Consider the following 26,719-nt stretch of genomic DNA (forward strand, 5'->3'; position numbering starts at 1 on the left):
CAGTAAGTAGACTCTGAGCCAATCTTGAAAGTTATGGTTTGGGGTGCCATTGAAAATGTGTGTGGTGTTGGAACAGCTTGTGGCCACACTGAGGGAATTTGTTTTTTTACCAAACATAGCTGAGATCTGGCCCGTTTAGAGGCCGAGAGCGTATGTTCTGTTGCTAGCTGATGACACCTCCTGTCCAGGCGGTCGGGTTGCCAGTATACTTGGCCCATCATGAAAGCCAAGAAGCAGATACAGATGTGTAGTCATTTAAAGCACATTAGGATTGTTTATTCACGTTCAATGTATGTTAGTCTGTACAGATGTTATGTTTGACGTTATGCATATATTAATTCGTGTAGGTGTCTTATTGTGCGTTGGTGGAGGATTTATATCAAATTTATGTATATTAGTATTTGTTTTTATTTTTTAGAAAGACCACATCATTTTTTTTTAAACAAATACATTTAATGTTAATTTATGTAAACAATAATTTCTCTCGTTTTACTTTTAATCTTTTCTGAGAAATCATTTTCAGTGATGACAATCTTGGTTACCAAAAAATACGTTAATCGTAAAATGCATTATTTTTAAAAGGATGATCAGCAAAGCCATGTATGAAAGGTTTTGCTGGATGAAGTGTGAATCAGGGATCAGTGTTTATGTAAAGAGTTTTCAGTGCCCTGAACGCTCCCCTAAACTCCACACAAATATCTCCCAGATGGGATAAAACCGTGCCAGGGTAACCATGGGACAGTGAAAATTGGCATTGAGCTCTCTCCCGCTGTACTGTGTTTATATGAATGTGAGTTTCAAAAGAGTTTGATGTGTGGAATCAGATTCAAATCCAATTTGAGAAAAACATTCTAGATTTGACACCAGTATTACAGGTGTAAAACAACATAAACTGGTCCACTGTACTTCAAAAGTCTCAAGTTTTGTAACATTCGGGATTAGTATTTAACACATTTTAATATATAAAATATCATCCTTTTGACTGAATATACTGTAGGACAGTGTATATTTGTGAAATAATTGTTTTAATTGCACGTCTCTGTAATATCTTTGATGCTGTGGTTGAAGAACAATGTGTGTGGTGCAGTGAGGTAATTGCGTTGCAGCTACTGACTGGCCGTCTGTGTGACATGTTTATTACTGGCAAGAAACACATGCTGTCAATGATCACTTATTCTTAGGGCTTCAGTTATCTCAACATTACGCCCCATTAGTATTCTCTGGAAACCAATCCAATTAGATCCCTCCTGGGTCCCACAGATGCCATTTATCTCAGAGAACAGAGCATCAATCAAAGTGAGAGTTTATCAGCTGTCTGAGCAAAGCACAAGAAAAGTGTGTCTGCGGCCTAATTCCCTTTGTGACATGTTTTATGTATAACTTATTTAATTATTAAACAAAAAGTCTGAATTAAGAAATGTTAGTTTAAAGGAATAGTTCACACACAAAGGAAAATTATCTACATATAGTACCCTACATACAGGTTTTTTTTTCCCGGTTTTTGTCACTTTTTTCATATTTGGGTAGGCTGTTCTATTTATTTGCTCTTGAATGTAGATGCACACCTGCTCTTAGCGTTACTAACATTAAGACCTTGCTTTAATCCCAATACAGCGCTTTTAGGATTACAGTTGCTTTCTTTTCTCTGTATTGTATTTACAGTCACCTGCTGCCTCACCAAGGTGATCACGCATGTGTTGTTATCTCTCTTTTCTCCCTGCTTATCCCCAAGATACACATCATGATTATTATGGGAAGCTTGTCCTTTTGGTTTCATGTTCTTCAGACCACTGCAAGTTTCCGATTAGATGGCAAAGACACAACCACCAAAAACCTTTAAATCGTATCTTTTTTAGATGATTTGGATTTTTTTATTTAAAATGTTTATATCTTTTAATAAGTTATTTTATCCCAGCTTAAAGTGATCGTTCACCCAAAAATAACGATTCTTTCATCATTTTGTAATTCTCTTGTCATTTCAAACCTTTATGACTTTCTTCTGCAAAACACAAACGAAGATATTTTGAAGAATGTTGGTAACCAAACAACGGCGGTACCTATTCAATTCGTTTGTACAGTCAATGGGTAACGCCTTTGTTTGGTTACCAACATTTTTCAAAATATCTTCTTTTGTGTTCTGCAGAAGAAAGAAAGTCATGCAGGTTTGAAATGACATGAGGGTGAGTAAATCAGTAAATTTAATATGCAGAGAAAACTAAGTATACTTGTCCATCTGTTTGGCCAAATAATGGAAGACGAGGGAGATGTTTTTAAACCTTATTTTTGTAATTCAGTGTGGTGATACAAGTGGTACAAAAGTTCCACCTATTGTATCCATATTTAAAATTGTCAAACCGTACCGTACATTGACTTCTATTACACATTTAAGCTACAATACAAACTCGACAGTACTACCACAGCTACCACAATCTGCGGCACTTAGAGAAATCAAAATCTCCCACAAGTAAACATATTGTGATGATAAATACATGGTTTTCAGTCGAGCATTTAATCAAAAGCATTTTGTGGACAAGATGTGGTTGGAGGTTGAGAAAAGACATGATTGGCTTAGTCCAATGCAGAAAGATTGTTTCCTTTGGCCGTGTTCAGCGATTTCCTGCTCTGTGATCATCTCTTCCATATGATTAGACCGATGTGCAGAACATACCGTCATGTGATGGGCTCACGCCACAGGCCAAGTCCTCGCCGGCCCTCAGTGGGCGTGAGCATTAAGAGAAATGAAGTGCAACAGGCTTTGGGGGAGGCGGGATAATTACTGGGAGAGAGCAGCAAAACCCGACATAATTTACCAGAAGGTATTTACATCGGGTCTGATGCCGCAAAAGCAAAGATATTTCTGTCACCACCCTATGACAATAATATTTGTTGAAATAGCACAGAACCTCCTCCTCTGCACACACAGAAACACATATGGCACCCCAGCTAAGAGACGTCGGGTCTGTAATGCAATTACTCCAGCGAGATGTCTTCTCATTCAGGCCCGACACAATACGTAGAAGGCTTTCTGTAAAGTTGCAGCTGCTCCTACTGAGTTAATACGAGCAAATTGTTAAGTAGTTGGGTGGAGTGGACAAACAGTAACAGGTTGAGTTTCATTGTAGCTAAAAGAAAGAAGTTTGATTTGAACCCTGCTGAACAGACCTGATGGTCACCATCATATGTTGTGTTTAAGATGCTGGTCCTGAGCGATGGATGCCATGTCTTCACCATGTTGTTTAAGTAGGACAAATTTAACCAGAAAGACTAAACAAATCTTGTTTATCAAAACCGTTGACTGATGTCATCTAATATAGGTACAATGATCCAGCCAATTTATTTCATGCCTGCTGCATCCAGCAGAAAATTATCCCATATATTTCCTCTAAGCCTCTTACTCAAACTTATACCTAATTGTCTATAGGTTGAAATGTAAAAAGCCAATTACTTTAATTAAAGTGGAGGGCCGGTGATCTTGAACCTCCTGGTGTGTGATGACTTTGTACGCTATAAGAGACTCCCTGTGACTTGTCAACACCCAGATGTTTTAATCTTTCCTTCCTTTGTGTGTATTAAAAGATTAAGAGCTTTCTGCATGGTTGGGTGGCACACAGTCCCTTGTTTTGCATGTTTATAAAGGGTCCGGCACATGCAGAGGCCCAGATGAGGGCGGGTGGCAGAAGCTTTATTTTTAGAGAATTCTGGATGAAGGGACAAGAGATATGATTTAGGAATGATATTTTGTGTTAAGACAATGAAGACTTATTATAAGCATTAACATTTTGGGGATTGTGACATTTTTTACGTCACAGTTGAATGTCCCCAAAAGTTTTTTGTAATTATTTTCAATGGCGGTTCTTGGTGTGATTTTCATTACTGTAATACAGTAAATACAGATAAATGCTTTTTACAAACTGTAAATTATTTAAATAAAAGTAAAACTTATTGCATTACAGTTATGGGAATTGAGAGGATTATTATATAAAAATATATTATTATAAAATTAATGTACAATAGCTATCCAATATGTATGTAATGGTCAAAAATAAGTTTCTTTTTTAAGCAAATAACATTTCGTATTCCATATTCTTTCCAATTTGATCATTTTAGTAAGATATGACCAGACCAGTCACAGTTTCTGTGAAATTCACCTATTACAGAATCTGCTTAGCTCATGTAGTTTTATGGTAATTTCTTATATCTTTGCAAAAAAATATTATTTTCCAAGATTATATCAAACAATTTTTCAAAACAAGAGTAATCTCACAAATTAAAATTTGCAAGGACTTGTTTACGTAAAATAATCATTTTTGTTACATTCTGTGAACTATAGTGACAACATTTCTCCCAAATTACAAATAGTTTTTATTTGCATTTAGAAAATTGAAACAGGAAAAAACTGTGAAAATATCAAACAAAACAACAAAAATAACAAATATTTTAGGATCAGTTTATAAACGAGTTTATAAAACGGTCAGTTCTGGTCCTTGATTCTGATTGGTTGAGCCGAGATCTAAGCCGTTATAAAATACCCCGATTTATAACGGCTGACCGCATTACATAGCCTAAATATCACTTTATTTACTTTATTTTATGAAACCTTGCTACAGATATGGAATAACCGTTTTATAAAAGCAATAAGCCTTATTGCTTAATTACGTGGCTCGTTTGAATGCTTGATTCTGATTGGCCAGTGGCGACATTCCAAGGGTTGTTATTTTCAAATAACAACCGCTCAAAACTAATAACACCCTGTAATCCGGATACTGCAAATCATTTTGAGAGGGGCAGTTTAATATTACACAAAAAATAATTATAAATATGTCTTTGAATAACATATATGACATTGTATTTACAAATGATTAAACCAATTTGCCTGTTCATGATGTTTGAACGTCGTTTCTTACTTTAAAACCCAAACTAAACGGCTTTTCCTCGCGGAAGGTCTGCATTCGGTAAAAATGAGCTAATAAAATGTTTCAAATTCACATTTTTATGTCCAGTTATTTTCTCATGTGGCAAGTAGCCGTGTAATAAGCGGGATAATGTACCAGCAGCCGGCTGTTATCGCGAAATAAGCCCCTTCAGTGTGATACAACTGAAGTGCAATACCTGATCACACTGTCTGGGCTTATTTCTGCGATAACAACCGGCTGCTTGTACATTATCCCTTACATATGATGGACTAAAGCCTGATTTTATTTCATATCTTTCACATTGCCGTTGGGTGACTTTATGTAGTATTATGGTAATTTCTTACATTTTTTGCAAAAAAAGGTCTAAGATTATGTAAATAATAAAAAAAATACTAAGTAATCTCGCTAACTGAAATGTATTTGTTTGTTTATAAAAACTTTTTACCATATTATTCACAACTGGCCCTAACAGTTAGTTCTTTTGTTGGTGCCCGTGGCAAAAAAAGTGAGAGCACAGGTTTGTATTAACACCCCTCACAGGTAGAGCACAGAAGCGTAATAGCCTCTTTCAGCACCTAAGCAGGCCGGCATGCTGCAGTAATCTTTCAGCAACTTGGCTCCCCGCTAACAGTCCTGCTCTGAGAGCGCCTTTCAATTAGCAGTTTATTATTACAGAGGCCCCACAGCACTGGCGCTGATAGCCACATGCCAATACAGCTACTGACACTCGGGGGGGTATGCGGTTTTAGTGGGTGGGGGGGACTGACACCTTTCACTTACACCCCTGCCGGCACCATGGATGTATCTTTTAAACAACTACCTACAATGTGCCATTGTGGCATAGAGAAGTCTCCTGAAATGTGTAGTACCTGAGATTACGTTATTCTGTGCGTGTATAAAATTAAATTTTTGTTCGCTTCAGGTGTGACATTTAACTACGGACAGACATAATATTGTCCACTTTTCTCCTCGCTCTTTGAAATACTTTCACATAAACATGTGGCCAGGCGCACACGAACGGCGAGCCGCCCCTCGCTATCTGAACCCGGGGCTTCTATCTGCCAATGCGCTTGTAGAGATATTGTTAGCATTCCATTTGCCATTTACATTTTCTCTGCTTGACATAATTGAAGAATGGATGCTCTTATGAAAATTAAACTTGCGGTCCTCCAGGGTTACTGTAACCCTGTTAAAATGTAATGAGATTCTTTATGCGTCTTCTCGTGATTTTTTATTAAATAGAATATCAGTATGACTAATTCCCCGGGCCTAAATGCAGACTGGGACACGGCATTATTGATAGGGCAGTGCGTAAGTGGTCTCCCATGCCCAGCCTCTAATGGTCTAATAATGCATTATACCAGTATCAGTGGGCCTGTGGCTTGCAGTGCTTATTGTCGTTATTGAAAACACCTGGCTGAACCATTCATCAAGGTTAAATCAAGAGGGCCCATTTGTTCATTAGCCTGTCACTAAACATCTTTATTTAGTTTCGCCGTCCGAGGCGGCTCGCCCGCCCCTGGAATTCTGAGCGGCCGAGTGCCGGTGTCCTTCCGAACGTTAAACCGTGTCACTTTGGACGAATGATAAAGAGGAACAGATTACGGCCGTTCCCGGAACAGAGGCTATTTCCCTGCGTTTGAATTCGATGCGCTCATTTATCTGACCGTAGGCCTACTGTTTATATGAGAGAGTGACAAACAGCCTGTTTTGTTTTTACCCCAAATATAAAGTCTGTGAAACCGTGATGCTCATTCAGGTCCAAATATTGACAATATTGTGATTAGTAGGATTGATAATTATGAGACGTTAATTAATTCTCCAAAATAAATGAGCATGTCATCTGAAGCCTATTATGAAATTACTGGTACTGACAACTGAGGTCATTAGTATAAATAATCATGGCCACAAAGAGGATACGAGACGCCCATATGAGCGTTTAAGAGCAAATTATATCTCCCTTTAAGCCATTCATTACGAATAAAATCAATGAGGTGATTTTTTATCTTCTCCAGTATTCACAAATGTTAATTTTTTGTTATTGAGACCCTAAGTGGGGTAATTTGTTTAACCAGAGTCACATTTTTACGTCATATTCTCGTTGCATAAATTAAAATTACTTATCACATGAACAGTATATTCAATATTCATGTTCAATCCAACATTAGGTATTATGGGAAACACACACGGAAAAAATCAGCATTTCTAGATGTATTGTTTGGCCATTCCAGTCCAGTGTCTGTTGAATTTCATGACATAAAGTCATCCGACAGCAATGTGAAAGACCGACAGCATGACAAGACACATGAAACCTGTGATAAAAATCCAGGTTATCGCATGAATTTTTTTTACTTTTCCTAAATACATGTAAAAAATGTACTGTTGTATTTCTTAAAAGTATATATAAGAACTTGTTTTCTTTGCAGTATTTGAGTGCTTAAAATGATTCTCAGTCCTTCTGAATTTACTATTTATAAGTAAGTGTTTAAGTAAAATGATCATTTTTGTTTCATTCTGTGAACAGTGTTTCTACTAAATTCCATATGAAAAGATTGTTTTTTCCTTGCATTGATTTGCGGAACATTTGAAATTGAAACAAACTGGTCAAAATACCAAAAAAAGTTTGCACATATTGAATATTCCAAAGAAAACAAGTTCATATTTAAACAATACTAGGATCAGTTCAGAAATGAATATATGATGGAATAAGCCTGATTTTCTTTACAACTTTTATGCTGTCTTTGCATTCTGTCAGTCTTTCACACTGATGTTGGGTGACTTCATGCCATTCCTGAGGTTATTTCTGTTAAATTTCAACAAACACTGGACTGGAATTGCTGGTCTCTTCCTTTTTCAGCAGCTGTATATATATTTTTACTCTTCCTGGTTCCTGGTGACACTTTTTAGGAATCTATTGTGTACCTCTAGCGATTAGAAATACAGGGCTGAAACGACTCTATATACAGTACACTTTTCTGTATGTTCGATCGTGAAAATGCCAGTCACTTCCCAGTTGTACAGGAACCTGAACAATGGCATCATAAAATGGCAGCATTTCACAGGGACTGTAAATGTCATGAGCAATAAGGAAAAACCAATACACACACCTCGGGTGCTCTGAACGGAAACACCCACATGTTAGCAAATGGAGGGGCACAGCGTTGACAAACACACGCGCTAATCTGAGAAAGACACCGCATGGCTCGATGTGAACCCGAGTTCACACAACCATATATCTCTCATGGCCACGGCACACGGGCGTCCGCCGGCCTGAGTCGTCTGTCAGTGTAGTGGGTCAGATCCTGGCACACAGACCAAAGACAAACAAACAGCCACAGCTGGACCTGCACCTTTATATACTCTCTTTCTCAGAAACACACACACGTCACAATTATGGGTATACATCTTCACCCACATAAACCTCTGGCTCCATATTGCCACATTTGCACATGCTGTTTTGCGGGCGAATGTGTGTTGCTGTGCGCTTTTGTGTAATCTGTGTTTGTTAAGAAATGGTACAGAGCCAAAACCGGCAAGGATACAAGGAAAAAGTATATGTTAATAGATAAATGTCTAATATAAATAGGACAAATAGCGGAATCCCTATACAGTGCAGCATTTGGGTTTGTGTGGTGTTTATATTGCAGTGAAATGCCAGGAACTCTGGGTGGAGAATGTTCTCACGCTGGATGGAGATACTGAGCGGGGAGAAAAGAAAACGGAAAAAGATGTAGAGCGTTGAAACGTGAAATGATGTCGGACGGTGTTATATGTGGCTCACGTCTCTCCTTACAAATGTATAAAGACCAACGTTTCATAGATTTTTACACAACTAGCCAGCGCAACAAAAATAGAGACAGTAAAAAGTGAAGTGTGTAATTTCTACACCACGCTAAAGATAACAAGCAAAACTGCACAAATAAACATGCGTCACAAAATTTTACAGTTCCCAAACACTCCCCCATACTTCCATTGTTTGGCTAAACAGATCTGCTGAGCCAATGCTGCTCAAACACATTTTGAATTGTGTCAACACAATTTTGTTGTTTCATTTATGCCTACTAGACCCGAAGCCATCTATTTGCTAAAAGCGTACTAAAATATGCAAATAAGCATTTCAGATTTGCAGTCTTTCCTTTAACAAGAAGAGTCACCGATCGGTCCGGTTCATTTTCCCACAGAAATGTGTGTGCGTCATAGAAGTGCGTTTAACATTTCAGTTCTGAATGTTGTGTTGGTTGTATTTTGTTCTAACATTTGTGTAGCGTAAAAAACTGAAACAGGAAGTGCTTCTGGTCCAGTGTTGTTTACGTCTTTTAACAATTTTGCATTGTTGCAAAGCAGCTTCACACAAGATAATAGTAACACAAGCAAAGAGATGTAATAATGAAAATATATAAAACATAGAATACATGGTATTAGAAAACATGGCACAGTTTTTCTCAATATTTCTCAAAATTGAACTCGAGTTGTCTAACTTTGAAGGAGAATTTGACTGGAGAATATGGCATAAATCTGGCTATTTAAAGGGGTGATATGACACGGCTAAAACGAATATTATTGTTTGTTTTAGATGTAATGCAATGTGTATACACGATTTAAGGTTCAAAAACGCTGTATTTTCCACATGTTTGTATCTCCTCTTTGCCCCGCCTCTCTGAAACGCGCAGATTTCTTACAAAGCTTATTGCTCTGAAAAGCGAGGTGTGCTATGATTGGCCAGTTAACCAGTGCGTAGTGATTGATCGAATACTGCAAGCGTGTGACGAAAATGTAACGCCTCTTACCATATTTGGAACATCAGGTTCCAACGCAATTTTACTGACAGGTACGCCCACCTTACTTGCGTATACATTTGGGCGGTCTTAGTCAAATCATACCACGAACTGACGTAGATTTGTGGGGGTGTGGTTACACGAGGCGTTTCAGGCAGGTCTGGGTGAGCATTCTCTTTTAGATAGAATGCATCTTTTGTTCCCACACTTTCATTTTCCAGTTTTACGCATCTAATACATGCATGGGCAACTTATAACACACCAAAGACACAGAAAAGCACATATTCGCACCATATGACCCCTTTAAAAAGAAGGATTAAACCTTCTATAGGTTCAGCCCATATTTAAGGTTTCAATAGGGCATCAACACAGGACAAAATACAGCGCTTGCTGTTTCACAGGGTAACCATATGATGTTTCAGAATAAAAAACGAGTATGTTTATAGCTCGAAAAATGTTTGATTTAATTGCCTGTCAAAAGAGAGAGAAAATGTTGTGGTGTGGATATCTTTAGTAAAAATGAGAAAATTATTCTTCATTCCTTTTAACAATCTGGGATGAGTTTGTCGCAGGAAGAAAATAATTTTCCATACTCTGCATCACTCAAGAAGCCAGAAGAGCTATGAATTACCAAAAGTGATTTGATTATGTTGAGCCTAATGACTTGGATCCATCTTCATATTCATCCTCTCTGCTCAAACCGAGACAATGTCCCTTGTCAGCAAATTTTTACAACTGAATGGCTTCTATTTTTCTGGCGATGACAATGTGTTTTTTTGCGGGTCTGTACTGTATGTACTTAGCCATCATCATCCTTAGCATCATTCTCTCCCTCATGGTCAACATCTCTCGCTCTGGGTCAGGCCGAGGGCCTTAGAGGGTGGAAGATCTTTCTCTCTGGGCTGTTTATTTTCATTGCTGTGTTGCCGGGGACGACGAACAATGGTTATTTGTATGCTTTGGCATCCACTCGTCTGACGTCATGACAGGATTATGAGTAAGTGTCAGTCTGCATTGATGATGCATTTATAATTAAACAGATCATTATCTGGTCTATAATGATCAACACCCAGCAGTGCCGAATGTCATATGGAAAAAGACATAGTGAGATCTTATATCTCAGAGATAAGTATCAAATATGTCAGATGGAGTTATCCTAAAATAAAATAAAATGAATAATAATATTTAGGGTAAAACGTGTACTTAATATTAGAAATACAATTTAATGAGCTAAAAAGGTACACAACCTTTTCCATAGTTTAAAAATAAAATAAAAATAATATATAAATAAAATAAATTGGGGGAATATTTACTGAATAACTGTGGAACTAGTAATGCATGGCCACAATTCTTTCTAAAAAAAGATACAACTGCAACAGCTGGAAAATGTAAATGTATAGCATTAGAAATACAATTTAATGAGCTAAAAGGCACACAGCCATTTCCATAGTTAGTGCATAACTCAGTATCCCATTTGTCATACCAGCTCACTGTTTCACCATTTACGATGGAAGCAAAGATGTCAGCTGACATCCAGCTCTTGCAAGAAATCTAATAACGAAGGCTTGTTTTAAAGGAAGGAGAGATGCAGAGCGCAGGTAGCTTTTATTAGATGATGCCTTTGGAGCAGTCTGATTCCCGTATAAGCGAAGCCGACACCGGAGAGCCTGCGAGGGTGAGCGTAACTGGTGTTTGGAAAAGAGCAACAAAGAAAGGAAGAGACAGGTGGCATTTACAACACTACTACTGCAATCACGGCAGCGTCCGTCAGAGGGATATTGCAACTGGCGCAAAGGAAAAAACAAGAAGCGTTTCATCGCTTGAGTAGAAAGTCTGTTGGTGAGGGGAATGCTAATCGCATTATCCTAGAAAACTTTTACTTATGGCTAATGGAATTCGTTTAAAATTGAACCATGGCGGCATAAGTACATTTGCATTGATCCATATATGTATAGAGCCAAAGTCAGTCTATCTATTTTGTGAGGGAATTAAAGCGGGTAAGCCCACAGAGCCAGACTGTATAATCCTATGTTAAAAGATCAATATGAGCTGGCCTGCTCATAGGCCCTTTTTTATTTGCAAACGCGTGTATACGCGGACGGGCGCGCGTGTGTGCGTCCGGTGTATATTTTGCCAGCAAATTCTTCTGTGTGTGGGAATTGGCCATCTCCCATGCTTACCTGCTTGTTGGGTGGCGGCCCGGCTCTTTCGTGGCTCTTTGGGGTTTCGCGCGCCTGTTAACGCCATACAAATAAGCAACGCTGCCCTCCGTTTATTTAGTCTGACACTTGTGAAATCCATCGTCTATAAAAGCTCTGTGACAGCCGGCCTGTTTGAGGAACATACAGGCTTTACCCACCAAAACTATCCCTAACAAAGACCATTAAAACATTTGAATCTAAAATTCAACAAAAATATAACCAGCATGAATTTGAAGATTTTACAGAATACATGTTCTTGAATCAAAGCCAGAGAAAGACGCACTCTTGAAACTGCAAAATTTTCCAGCGCACACAAGTGCACCACACCTTCACACCTTGGCAGGGTCATCCACCATCTACCAACATCCACTTTGCCTACTATCACTAACGTTCCAGGGAACGTAAGGATGGATGTAAACCACAATGACATTCACTGAGGCCGGTAAATCTGATGACTAAGAAACCCAACTATGAGATTAGTCTCCAGCTCTCCTAAGTGCTACTCGGTACAAATGGAACCCTAAGAAGATAATAACCTTACAATTGCTTTTATAGGGATTGAGTTATTCTATTACAAGACCATGGCAGAATTGCACCTGTATCCTGTAGTCATCTGTGAATGGGGGGGGGGGCGGGGGGAGTTTGTTAGGTGAATGTTATGATTTTTGTATTGAACAACATGCACCATCAGTAAGATGTTAAGCATTAAAAAGAAAAATTGGGTGATTGTTTTATTTCATGTTAAAGGGACAGTTCACCAAAAACATTTTTTATCATAATTTACTCGCCCTCGAGTTGTTCCAAATCTGGATAAATGTCTTTGTTTTGATGAACACAGAGAAAGATATTTGTAAGAATGCTTGTAACCAAACAGTTCTCGGTCACCATTGACTACCATTGTAAGAAAAACTACAATAGTTGTCAAAAGTGTGAACTGTTTGCTTTCCTACATTCTTCAAAATATCTTAATTTGTCCTACTATGGAAGTCAATGGTGGCCAAGAACTGTACAAACATTCTTCCAAATATCTTTCTCTGTGGTCGTCAGAACAAAGAAAGGTGAGGGTGAGTAAATAAAGGCAGAATTTTGTATTTTTGTGTGAACTGTTCCTTTAACACAAAGTGAATTATGTAATGTTATATCAAAGGGATAGTTCACCCAAAAACCTGTATGACTTTCTTTCTTCTGCAGAACACAAAAGAATATATTATATTATATATAGCATTGGAAACCCATTGACTTCCATTGTATGGACACAAAATCACTGAGACATTTCTCAAAATATCTCCTTTTGTGTTCCACAGAAGGTTTTGAAAAACATGAGGGCGAATAATGTTTTGGGGAACTATCCCTTCAAAATACGTTCACTTTGCCTGTCTTTATATGTAGAGACTGCAGCATCTTAAAAACATCCTTTAAAAAGTGCAAACACTGCCGTGATATTCACATTAAAACATTTAATATTATAGTTTGTCCCGTTGGTGACCAATTGTGAATCAATATGGTAAAGCATATCATGTGTCTAATATGTTAAACGTTTTTGTCCTTTACCTGCACTCTGACCTCACAGAAACACCTATAGATTTTCCATATCCCATAAAAAGGCAAAACGCTGGAATAATCTTCCTATTCACACCCGTGATTAAAGCATTGCTGCCCTCGTACAGTTTACTGAAGCCCTGTGTAGTGAGTATTGCCACAGAAGGCTCTTTAATAGTATTTGGTAGAATCAAACTGGACGGTAAAACTGGACGGTAAAAGTGAAAAGGGCTTTAATGGGTGATGTCCTTCCAATGCCACTCCTCTTAACACGTAATCCCTTTTGTTATCATCTAATGGAATAAAAGTGCCAGGGCTTTTCCCACCCCCTCACCCCGTCTGAAAAACATCGCACCACATGGACTGATGTGAGCATGCGAATGACAGTTTAGCTAGCTATCTTGTACGAAAGTGATGGAGTTATATTATTGCTTTTATCTTAACAAACATACTTGAACAAAAAGTATTATGCTTGGGCTCTGTCTTTAATACAATTGAATTTTGGTTTTATAGCACTTTATTGCCATTCAAGAGAGGTAGGCTACAGGAAAATGATGACAAGATAAGATATTTTTAAAAACAAACAAACTTTCTCTGTGTTCATCAGAACAAAGAATTACAGATTTGCAACAACCTGAGGGTGAGCAAATGATGACAGAATTTTCCCCTTAGGTTGTTTCAAACCTGTATACATTTCTTTGTTCTGTTGAACATAAACAAAGATATTTGGAAGAATGTTAGCAATTTTCTTCCAAATATTTTTGTTCTGTGTTCATCAGAACAAAGTCATTTATACAGGTATGACATTACTTGAGGTTGAGTAAATGATGACAAAATTTTCATTTTTGGGTGAACTGTTCCTTTAAATAAGCCACGTGAAGTGAGCACGGGGAATTCATTTGCAAAGAAAAGGTGATGATGAGAGATGTGCATTCACACGATATGCTTCTCAGACAAGGGATTATGTTAGATTACGCTGTCCTTGAAGGTTTTTTGGTGCAGGGGATTAATGTAGGCCTGATCGAACGATTCAAAGATTTAACACCTCTCCACCTCGTGTGTCCTGCTCAGGCATTAGTCATATCTGAATATTATTACCCCTTTATGCTACTAATTCTTTTAGCAGCTCATCAATAGCTTTTCAGTAGTCGTGTGACATGTTCCCGGGGCTGCTGTGAAGTTGAAGGCGTTCACAAAACAGGTGGAAGCGGTCAGATCTGAAAAATTATTCAGGCAAAAAAAACAGAGCAGAACAAATAAACAGTGAGCTGGAAATGAGTTGTCATGAGCAGAAATCATTTTCTGACATGGTGACGGACATCTCCTCGACCACCCGGGAAAATCCATATCCACACTTTTCATGCGTCTTTCTACCCGGTTTCAGGCCCTCGTCACAATGCCAGGATGCTGAGCTGTTTCGAGAGAAAACAGAGCATGAATCATCATGGTGGGGGACAAACTGGTGTCCCCAGATGCACTATTTTAAGCTTTGGGGCTAAGAAAGAAGTGGTTGTATTTCATTTTAAATGTGCTACTGGTGTCTTGTTCAGGAAGAGCCTGAGGAAATTAGTCTGGCAGGAAACCACGGGGTCCGACTCCCTTTCACAACGGCTACTGCGCAGAGGGCAGTGACCTGGACATAAATGTTTGAAATGATATGAGGTAATTAAAACTGTGCAGACATTTACAAAACAAACATGAGGGTCAGTAAAAAACAGAAATACATTTTTTGTTCATTTATTTCTTTGAAAGAAAAAAGTAAACGTGCAATGTTTATTTTTTGCAGTGTCTACGTGGTTTTGATGGACACAGCAAGGCGATATTAAAAAAAGGAATGGTTACAGCAATAACCCAGTGTCTAAAAATAGGGATTATTCTAAATTTTCAGTAATTTGCAGCTTATCAAAAAGAACACGTTTTTTAACAACTACTCTGAGTCCACATACAACAAAGAGGCAAGAAGAGAAGTTCACACTTCAGCTTTGAAACATGTAAGCAATACTGACTCAATCTCTCACACGCATATATGCCACATCTCTTTTATTTTTCATAAATAGATAAAGATGATCTACTTTGTTTGAAAAAAACATGCACATGCAATGCAGGCCTAAAACTTAAGAATGAATGTTATTGCATTAGATAACAAAAGACCTAAATTAGTGCCATCTGCAAACAAATGATTTCTGCTAGTCACTTTATTCTAGATTCGAAACTAACTTTTTTGAGCCTCACACAGATGTCCACAGGTAAGCAACCACAGGTAAAGATGTACCAGAAAATCATAAAATGTAAAAAAAGTGAAAACTATTATATCCGTATTTTGCATGCAAAACGTGTGCTATAGATCTTTTAAGTAAATAGCAACAGGTGTGATATTTTGTTTCTTTATTGAAATTATATTCATACATTGTGTGACAAGATTTCCTAGATACTGTCACTGTATCTGGATCTAATAGTTCATGTTTACCAACTACTGATTTATCAAACATAAAAATACTTGTTTATTTTATCAAGTATCCTTAAGTAAAGTTCAAGTGTATTTTTCAATACACCAAGGGCAGCGGAGGATTAACCATATGGGCAATTGGGCGAGTGCCCAGGGGCACAAAGATTTTAGGGGCACCAAATAAACCAGCAATACAAAATACACTTTTACAATACTCGCGTGGCTTTCCTCTATGGGAGATTAATCGGCGTAGGGACATGAGAAAGGAGTCTGTGTCGGCTTGTGATAAAAGGTCGACGTACACTGCCTTTGTGGTCAAGCACTTATAAATGATTCCCTCTTGAAGCTTGAATATGAAGCTCTTGGATGAGATCATTTATTCTGTCAAGTTGCTGATCCGCTCGTGACCTTTCCTCATTACGTTCCACCACTTGGTACCTTTCATAACGTGGATCTCTTTGATCTCTTGTGGACGTTACTTGCCGACGTGACGTTGAGGTAGGGACTTGTTCGTCATTACGTATTGAGTGTCTGGGCAAATGAACTGACTGAATTGGAGATAGTGACCTTGTAGAGTGAGCAGTAGAGTGTTCTCTGAGGTCACATCTAAGTTGACTGTTCTCCTTCTCTAGATCTATGAGGCGCTGCTGCAGTGCTACAGGATTAAAGTGTGCCTTCTCTTCGTGGGCAGAAGAGCGATCGATGTAAGCAACCTGGGTGCCATGGGGTGGTGATCGACTTCCTGTAGCCCCCAATATTTGCTCTCCTTCGTTGGAGTGGTGTGAGGGTGTGTGCACTGATTGTTGATCTGGAGCTTGTTCCACCTCATATTCATCCAGGTATTTCGGCATTCGAGTTGGTCGACGAGAGCGAACTGTGGGGTCGCTAGTCTCCTCACCAGTTAAAGACATTATACTATTTCAGAAGTTACCAATCCGGCTCGAAGGACTATGTGAAAATGTTAAGCTCTTAGATGCTAATTACTTTCCGGTGGCAACCACTAAAGATTGTCCGTTTAGAACAATATTAAATGTTATGTCTGTTAGGAGTACGAGTTAGCAGCACACACTACTCAAGAGACCACTCTGTTTCAGCGTTTGAACATCTTTACTTAAATGCGTGTGTGTGGTTTTTTTGATGCACGCACACATGCGATTACTGCAATGTAGTGGTTTAATGCCTTTGTTGATGCTGTTACATCGGTCTTACTCTCATGACGGCACTCACTTAATCCTTGGTGTTTCGAGTCAGATCCGTGGGTGTGGCTTGTTGGTTTTGACTAAATCTTTGGTGTTTCAAGTCTTACGAAACCTTTACCCTAACCATAACCTTACTCTAACCATCTAAACTACCTATGATTGTTAAAATTGACAAAAAAACACGTTTGAGTGATCACGTCTGACTCGAAACACCAAGGATTTAGTGAGTGCCCTATCATGACGGCACTCACACTTTGACTAAATTTCCGGGGTCCTTACAGAGTCTGGGTCCTGACGAGGTAATTGACTAACTGCCTGAACAAATAAGCGCGTGAACATTCATACTGGCCCTTAATTTAGTACAAGTAACTTACACCTCGTCTACAACACGTGTTCGGCGCAATGTGATGCAACAATAAAAAATATCAAGAACAAGGTGTTTGTCGTGAGGACAGCATTTCTGTTTATAATGAGTTCTATAGTCCTATGTCACGTCGCATCGTGCTGCTCACATGCGGGGCAGATAGGGTGTTAGCGTTACCAGCCTGTACATCGCAAACGTAAGGTCGCGCAAGTTCAAAACTCTATTATTTCATTGCCGTCATCTTTAAAAACAACTGAAACACATATTCAAACATTGCATTATTGAATATATTAATTAAAGCAAACTTCCAACCTACCTTTCATCCTAGTCGGATGAGAAAAACAATATCGCTCAAGACAAGATGTTAGAAAATGTTGGGTCCTTGAAGGAGAAATTATACATTGGCTGAAAAAGAGCGTGTAGACAATAATTTCTGTGTGGTTAAGTTAAAAGAGGGTACAATTCTGAGTTACAATTTGGAAAGCAAAAAGACCAAGTAAAATAGACTCAAATAGTTTTGGTATTCCAACTAACACCCATGTTCACTTACCCGGGCTCTAGACTGCGACCAAAATGCTTGCAAATGCGATCGTTTTTTATAAGGGTTGGATTGGTGCCAGTGTGTAAAACAATTTTTTGTCAACCCAAAGATTTATTTTTACATTTCATGTGATTTATGAGTAGTGAATGATGCGCATGTGATAAGTGAGCGAGCAGAGAGCTTGTGCGCTCCCTCTGTCTCCAAACTAAAGTGTGTGTTTGACTTCATTCTGTGTTGCGTAGACCGAACAGCATAAAGGCATTGTGGGACAGAGCGCTCCATCTCACGGAACATTGATGTCATATTCAGCGCTTAATGAAGTCGAACACGTCGGTTTCAGAAACTGTCTCTCTCACTCCCTCACACGTTTATCGAAAGCGAGGTCGGAAGGCAGAATCAATGTTTCACGTGGCGCATTCAGAGAATATTTTTACCCGAATTACAGCTGGGTGTGAATGTGCTCAAAAACATGTTGCCTTTTCTCCCCTGGCAAGTGTTCCACACATGCAGCTGACATAAAGGAAAAATTCTATCCAATGAAGAGTTTTCCTTGTTAACTTCTATCTTTTGCGATGTCCTAACAGCTGTGAATATCAAACAGTGCGTCAATGTCCGCTAATGTACGATTTGCGACGTAATGACTCATTTGAACAGATTCATTTTGTTGAAACAACTCGTATATCAAACACTGAACTCACAAGACTCACTGATTGAACCCATCAAATCAGTCACTCAAAACACCCCAGAACACAAGCGTGCTTAGACCATTTAACAAGCGTGGTTAGTAAGATTTAGTATTTAAAGTTTATTTATGACAATGTATAGTAAAGCACATATATAATAATTTAGGTCTGAGTCACTTTTAAGTTTTGAACTAGTTAATTTAATTATATTATATGTAGTGAAAATACAGAAAGCCCGTGGTAAAATTACAGCTGTTTGCAAAGAGGGCAATAAAGGAGGATTGTGACAGGTTATATTTGTGTCAGATCATTTCATAGCCAATATATAACTTCAATATAAAACTAAATAAGAACATCTGTATAAAATAACAAATACAAAGTTTCTTTGCATTTATTTTGGATTTATTGGGCGCGAGCAAGTGTTAAAGCACAAACATGAAGTTATCAATAGCCGAATATTTTAAAAGACAGAGTGACAAACTAACAGAACGATTCATCAACTGAGGTCAGTATGCAAGTTTTTTTTTATTACTATAAAAAAGGGTGCGACCAAATTGTAATTTGTGGGTTGCACCAGTGCGACCAGTGGGAAAAATGAGTCTAGAGCCCTACTTACAGTGAACAAATTTTAAGCCATAGTTAAAACACGGGCCAGGCATCAGGCCTTTTTCAGGGATTCCCAAGTTTCAGTTGTCCACACTCCCCCGCAGGGCAGTATTACTTTACGGTCCAGACTGGAGCACCTTTACATTATTATGATACGACTGTGTTTTGACTCTGTTTGTGTGTGTGCACGTTGGTAATGTTACACCAATTACTTTTATATATGGGTACATCATTTTAGAACAGAAAAAGTCACTTCCAAAACGGTGGCAACAGAGATGGAAACAATTCATGTATTTAAAATTGTGTTTCCATCTCTGTTGCCACAGTTTTGGAAGTGTCTTTTTTCTATAGACAGTTTCAAAGTGACAAAATAAACATACGTTACTGCGCATGCGCGCATTCATGGGCTGCACTTAACTTACACATTCACAAACAATAGAGTGCCTAAGATTATTTCTGATAACAAGCAAAAAATTAAAAAAGAGAAGAACCGTTACTTGGTTAAACTTGTCTCTCAAATATTGTGAAGATAGACTGCATACCATGCTCAACCACTAGATGTCAATGGGCTGGGCGATATATCGTGCAATTCTTATGCTCTGTTTCTCAATGACTTACGGTTAAATGCCGCCACATCCGAAAGCCAGAGGGCGCTCTTGCGCAGAAACTCTGAATATGAGAAACAGAAGAAGAACAATTAGTTCCAGGAAATGCCAGTGGTCATATTCTATCGCTGTTCTACAAACCTTTTCAGGTATTTTCATGATAATAAAGTATATTTATAGTGATGATGTTTGACGAGTGTTGCTTTTTCAAATGTATGTTATAAACGACTCAATCTCGTAGTGATTTTAGATCGAGCAGTACTTCCTACTGATCAAAGAGCCGTAGTTCACGGAAGAGCTGTGCATAAAACATCGAATCGATTTCAGAATCGATTTAGACACATATAATTAGCGTGAACCGTGATATATATCGCCCAGCCCTATCAGTCAATGTGCCATACGGTTTCTTTAAATGGGACCAAACTATAGGGGTGTTGGGAAAAATCGATTCACCTAACTATCGCAATTCTTTTTAAAACGATTTAAAAATAGATTGGTTTATCTCAGAATCGATTAATTTTTTTATTTTACTTCTCCTAAGCGGTGGTGGAGTTACCACTTTTATTTCCAGAGAGGGCATAAAGCATATGTTTGTATCTGTATTAGACGACGTCGTATCCGTTTTAAGATGGCAGGAGGACGCAAAAATCATGGCCGAGTCAGCGGATCAAAGCTCGGAAATTATTTCGGCACCTTCACGTTTCAAATCCCAAGTGTGGAAACACTTTGGATTTTACACTTTACCGGGAAAAGCAGCGCTAGACATGACTAAAACGGTATGCAAACTCTGCCATACATTGAGTTTCATGGTTCAAGGTACTTTAAAATATACACTGTGTATGCTCCTGAAATAAGTTCAGAAAGATGTGATGCATTGTTTTTGTTAATATGACTCATAATATACAGCAGGGCTATTCAATTAGTTTGTCATGAGGGCCAGTTCATGAAAAGCATCCCAAATGAGGGGCCGGAGAGATATGGCTTGCAAAATGAGGGATGACACAACAACAATAAGAAATCTGTTTGATTTTTTCCCAAATTCCGTTTTTTCTGTTGTAATTTTTCAGCATTTTCCGTCCTTCACTATACAATAGTAATATATTTGCCCACATGAAAAAAATACTTCAGTATACTACAGTATTAACTTATAAACTATATTAAAAGCCTGCAGTAGATACAGTACTTTGAATCAGAATCAGAAAGAGCTTTATTGCCAAGTATGTTTGCACATACAAGGAATTTGTTTTGGTGACAGGAGCATCCAGAACACAGAAACAGCAACAACAGTACACAGAGACCATAACACAATAGAATACAGTACACAGTGATTTAAATAAGGGCCTATGGGTATAAAAAATTAAGAAATACAATACAATAAACATAAGATAAAGCTATAGAGAGTGTAAAGCTATGTATGTATGTAAATATGTACAAGTAAAAGTAAAAAAAATACAACATACAATTGAACCATACAGGGGAAATTAAAAATAGAATCTTGCATAATCAGGGCTCTAGAGTGCGACCAATTTGGTCGCACGTGCGACTCTATTTCTCAATGGTGCGACTAAAAAAAATCAGAGGTCGCACTGGTGCGACCAGCCGTTCGAGGGAGAAAAAAAGTCTCCACGACTCTGAAAGTCTCCCTGTGATTCAACAACAGACACACATCGTGGTCTAAACCAATCAGAGATAGTGAAGGGCGGACCCCCCTCTGATTGGCCGTGGTCCACATTTTCCTGTAGGTGTGTGTACCAGAGGTCGCGTTAACCGAAAATTCTCAGTCATTGACAGATTTTTTTTAAGTGACGGAAAAATCTGAAGGCCGTCTGTCCGTCAGCCATTTTGACGGATTACAATGAGGGCAATTTGTAACTCCCCGTTTCCCTTCATTAGAGCGTGATATACTCGCGAAGGGACGTGCGTGTTTTCACCCGTCATTGTTACTGACTAGACATGTGTGATGCGATCTGAGAAAACCCGTCGGATGTCGCGCTGGGACGCGGGAAAGACAGTTCACCTATCGAAGTAAACCACATAACATGAAGAAAGATGGAGTATCAATGCACATTTCCCGCCAGTCCTGTGTAAACTACGGCACGAAAAGTTTTTTTATAAAATGTTTTCGTGATATGACAGAGCTCCCCGTCTGCAGCACCGGGAGTTATCGCTGCTCATGCGAGCCGGACCGCGATCGCAAAACATACAAGTGATGATCAAAAGTCCAGACACTATGCACATGATAAACAAGGTAAAACTTGCTTCACTGCTTATTAGTTGTTGTCCGTAATGTTTGCTAGTTTCCTTGTGTAGTGATAACGGCAGAGCTCTCGTTCTTTAAGTGTGCCCTGTGCCCTGCCTTACTTGCGTTTTATTCAAACGGTTTTGTACAGTATTTTTAGACTTCAACACTGGGAAATGTTTTTTTATTAAATTGTTATTAGAGTAGGCCTAAGTCTTTTACCACTGTAAAGTGACTTTTACTTGTGATACTGGACTGTTGTGCTTTTATTTTCATCACTTAACTTTAAACCCGTTTTTCTCCAAATTCCGTTCCTGAAAATCATAGCGCTTCAGCCGACCTCAGCCATAACTTTTGTTACATACACAAGGTATGAGCAAAATAACAACTGATTTGGAAAGGGCTTGAATATGGTATCAAAAACTGTAATATATAAATTTGCACCATGTGTTGGGTTTTCCCTGATCGAATCACATATGAACATAAACATTAAATATATAAATGAATATAAACAATAACGGCTTTATTGGGCATTCAGTTGTATTAAAATACAACAAGTTCCGAGACGCAAGTACAGCGTGATGACGCCACGAACATACTAATTACCACGTAAAGCCACCTTGCACCGTAGTGACGGGTAATAATAGATTATGACGGATTTTTTACGAGCATGTCAGTCAAAATGACGGACAATAAAAAAGTCTAGCGCAACCTCTGGTGTGTAGGTGTGAAAATGCGTGTGCTGCAGTCAGACAGAGAGGGGAGGAGCCTATAGGCCCGTCAGTTAAACCGAGTGGATGTAGCCGCGGATGATGAGAGAAGATGAAAAGAACGATCGACAACTTTTTCGTGAATAATGTTAAGTTAAGGCCTGATCCGTCCGAAAATCATAAGCAATGCTCTGACACGGAGCCATCAACCTCCCAGGTTATGTCAAGCCCTGGTCCATTTATCTTGAGATGTTTTCAGTTCAGTTCAGTGAAGCACTTTAAGCACCAACACTTTTTCAGTAAGTTACCTTGTAGAATTGTGCTTCAAATAAAGAACTTTATGTTGACCAGATTGTTAGTTAATCATTTACAAGTCAATTTTGCCTATATGGACAGCGATTAAAAAAAAAGTGAACTGGTAAAACTGCAGTGTTAAATGCGATGCGGTCAAAAATTTGGGTGCACCTAACTTTTGTGCTGGTGCACCTAAGAAAAAAAGTTAGGCGCACCAGTGCAACCAGTGCAAAAAGTTAGTCTAGAGCCCTGATAATACATTTGAAAGATTCTGTGCCATTCCGCGTTATACAGCGAAATCTGTTTAATGCCCGAAATCCGTGATTCAATCTTAGGGCCGTGTTTGTTGTATTTTTACATTTTTGCCCCATAAGACACACAAAGTTTTTTCCTACATTTAAACATGCTGATGTTCTATGTTAAACTGCACAACAACAACATCGGCACATTGTAAGATGCTCAAGCAGGCTTTTCTACATTCAAACATGTTCATGGGTTGTATTTTAAAACTGCATAACAAAAAAGGAAACTTCAGTGAGTGAAACAACATTAACCTACATGGGCTCTGGTCTCCGACGCGCTATTCTCCACCCTTGCCTCTGTACTTTTGAAATGGTGGTCCTATTCGTGCCAGCAACATGTCAGAAATGAAACTAATAAAAGTTATCATCCGTCATCGTCCTGTTCACCGTGTCCCACAGGAGAGAAGGCTTGCGAATCGCGCTACTCGCCTAACGTCACATGACTCCTGCTTGGTGTTGCTGCAGCTCGTGCTGAATGGAACAGGCGCGCGTCACTTCAGTACTGTAGGGTCCGTTCCCGACTGAACTAAATTTATTCTAGAGATTCTTTTTCACACTATGCTACTTGAAGGGCCGGAACAAATTACATCGAGGGCTGGGTTCGGCCCGTGGGCCGCCAATTGAATAGCCCGGATATACAGTCTCTTCAATGGTATGATCAAGTATTTTCCTGGTCCTTAATAAGCAAACAAAAATCACAATAAATTGTAATATCTACTCGCAATAGTTATATAATCGCAATACTCAATAATCGCAATATACTGTATATTGAATCGGCACACAAGTATCGGGATAGTATTGAATCGGCAAAGTAGTGTATCGTTAGACCCCTGTCACGCTACGTGAGGAAGAACCCAAGCGCAGGCAGACGTGAAGGGGTTAACCAAAACAAGACTTTAATAATAGAAAACAAAAACCCACGAGGGGGTGTAAACAAGACAAGATAACAATGTGGGAAAATAGGGACGAAAATTAAAACACTAAACTAGAAACATACACTTGACAGAGATAGACTAACCTAAACACTTACAACGACAGGCAACGGCAACAGGAGGCACGGGCAATACGGGAAACACTGAACGTAGCACATACACACATGGACCGAACGTAATACACGAGCAACAAGACAATGAAACAAGAGGACTATTTAAAGGGAAGACAAACGAAGGATAATTACACAGGGCAAGTGGGAAACATTAGACATGGCAGGGAAGCAATACATGAAACGAGAGGGGCGGGGCCAATGACAAGACACGAGAAAACACACGGAGAGTCAAAAAGACAAACACCATGGTTTTCCCACACAAAACCAAAGACTCTGTCATAGTTCTAGACCTCAGGACCAGGAAATCCAAGAATAAATGAAGCAGAACCATGACAGAAGCCCCCCCTTTAATGAGCACCTCCAGGTGCTCACCAAGGGGTAGACAGACGAGACAAGGCAGACTGGGTGACAGACAAGACAAGGCAATACAGAGAAAACATGATCAATGGTAAACATGACAATACGATGACAGGACTAGGATGGGATAATAAAAACAATAAACATGGGAGGGGGGTGGGGCCAAACCAGAGTTCATGGGTGGTACAGTTCTAGTCCCCGCTTGCGCTTGAAAGCGCGGAGTTCCTGGGGAATGGGGGGGTACAGTTCTTGGAGGTCCCAGGTTAGGCGCCGGCTGGAGCACCGGCTGGAAGGCCGGCTGCTGCACCGGCTGGGACGCCGACTGCTGCACCGGCCTGGACGCCGGACTGGACACCGGCTGCACCGGACTGGACATCAGACTGGACACTGGTCTGGACACCGGCTGGATCACCGACTGGACAGGACTGGACACCGGCTGCACCGGACTGGACATCAGATTGGACACTGGACTGGACACCGGCTGCACCGGACTGGACATCAGATTGGACACCGGACTGGACACCGGCTGCACCGGATTAGACATCAGATTGGACACCGGACTGGACACCGGCCGGGACGCCGGCTGGATCACCGGCCGGGACGCCAGCTGCACCGGACTGGATTCCGGCTGCACCGGACTGGGCGCCGGCTGCTGCACCGGACTGGACGCCGGCTGGTCCTAAACTAGAAACATACACTTGACAGAGATAGACTAACCTAAACACTTACAACGACATGCAACGGCAACAGGAGGCACGGGCAATACAGGAAACACTGAACGTAGCACATACACACGTGGACCGAACGTAATACACGAGCAACAAGACAATGAAACAAGAGGACTATTTAAAGGGAAGACAAACGAAGGATAATTACACAGGGCAGGTGGGAAACATTAGACACGGCAGGGAAGCAATATATGAAACGAGAGGGACACAAAACCAAAGACTCTGTCATGGTTCTACCTCAGGACCAGGAAATCCAAGACTGAATGAAGCAGAACCATGACACACCCCTGCCAAACTACAGGACCCATTCAACAAAATTCAACAAATTAATATTAACATAAATTAAGTAAAATATAAATATTTATATTAGACACTAGCCAAACACTGGAAGTTAACTGCAGTCCCAGCGTGCGCATCCAATGAAACGGTCTATTCTGTATCCATATGTACAAGTCATTTGTGTTTGGTGATGAGTTTTTGGCTCAAGGTCTGCATTTAAGGTCACACTAAAGGTATTCAGCTGGGATCAGGACTTGGCTTCATGCAGTCCAGACAAGTTCTTTCACACTGACTGAATCAATCATTTATTTTTTTACTTTGCCTTATACACTTGTCTGGACACAGAGGCATTGTTATGTTGAAATAGAAAAGGGCCCTGTCCAAGCGGTTGGTAAGAAATTAGAAGCACACTATCGCCTAGAATATCATTATATACTGTAACTTTAAGATTTGATAAAATCTTAAAATGACCATTAAGATAAAAAAATTACTGAAGTAGTCAAACCTGTTCAATAGAAAGAGTTGTCCTAATACTTTTGTAAATATAGTGTAGCTTACTTGACACTAGTAATCCTTGGCCTCCTTTTTGCAGTGTTTGTGTTAATTGTGTGCATACTCTGGCCAGGTTACAGTCCTTTAATATTTTTGAGGTCATTGCTTGATTATTGTTGAATAAAGCTTCAGGATGCATGTCCTGTCTTATTTAATACATGTAGGGAAACTTTATATTTCAAAATTCAAATCACTCACATGGTATAAAACAGAAAAACAGAAATGGGACAAAAAATATGAGTCAACAGTTTTTGTACTTTACTTTTAGTATCTGATACTGACTGTGAAAACCGAGCTAAAGTCATTTTTTGTGATTTACCATTTAAATAATCCCTAATAAG

This window comes from Triplophysa rosa, linkage group LG8 (genome assembly GCF_024868665.1).
Source record: "Triplophysa rosa linkage group LG8, Trosa_1v2, whole genome shotgun sequence".
In the NCBI taxonomy this organism is placed as follows: domain Eukaryota; kingdom Metazoa; phylum Chordata; class Actinopteri; order Cypriniformes; family Nemacheilidae; genus Triplophysa; species Triplophysa rosa.